The following is a 687-nucleotide window of genomic DNA, read 5'->3' on the forward strand; positions in this document are numbered from 1 at the left end:
TAATAACAATGTATAAGACTTAGTCTTCAACTTGCAAAAAAACTGATACCAGGATAATTCTATACTGAAATGTTTTTTAGACGTTACAAAAAATAATACTTATAACTGAATAAAAAAAAAAGCGCGGAACTAACGGAATTAGAAATGCTTACCTATAATACTGCGATACCCTCTATAACGAAAGTAAAAAGGTTTCATATCTATTTTTAATATCTAAAGAAGAGAGTATGATATGTAGGAGCCAAATGACGGTTCTTTGGTGCGACTGCCAAATAAAATTATTGAAGAGAGGATCTCGTTATTTAATTGTAGTTAGATGCACGCACTGAATAATCCCTCGGTGTTTATTTCAAATGTTCGCGGTAAACTTTTCTGTCGTGTGCAAACTATCTCTTGCTCTCAATTAAATCTGTATACAATTTTTTTCTCGTCCTCAAATAAAGTAACATTGATTTGATTCCACTTTGTAATGTGAAAAATACTGCTTCGTCAGGAATGAAATCTAGACCGCCTCACTAGGAAAGGACGCCGTATTTAACTTTCAATATCTAATTATGTTTACTTCAACATTACATACTTAATAGTTCCTTCATTCTACGCTAAATTAAAAAATGTATTGTAATTCAATCTACAACTGATCGAAGGAGATTTAAATATCCCACGGCTGTTTTAACAACCTAAAATAAA

At 31.4% G+C, this 687-nt stretch overlaps 1 protein-coding gene across 1 annotated transcript in view; it reads right to left on the reverse strand.

Annotated features, from left to right (window-relative positions):
- Window positions 1-687, reverse strand: part of LOC116852944 (odorant receptor 82a-like) — a 3,617-nt gene that overhangs the window by 735 nt on the left and 2,195 nt on the right. Inside the window, exon 5 of the transcript XR_004379885.1 lies at window positions 153-677. The gene's annotated coding sequence lies outside the window, so the exon portion shown is untranslated. The remainder of the gene's footprint in view (window positions 1-152; window positions 678-687) is intronic.

Source organism: Odontomachus brunneus, unplaced genomic scaffold, assembly GCF_010583005.1.
Source record: "Odontomachus brunneus isolate Ranch 3 - 2012 unplaced genomic scaffold, Obru_v1 Obru_scaffold_262, whole genome shotgun sequence".
NCBI classification, from domain to species: domain Eukaryota; kingdom Metazoa; phylum Arthropoda; class Insecta; order Hymenoptera; family Formicidae; genus Odontomachus; species Odontomachus brunneus.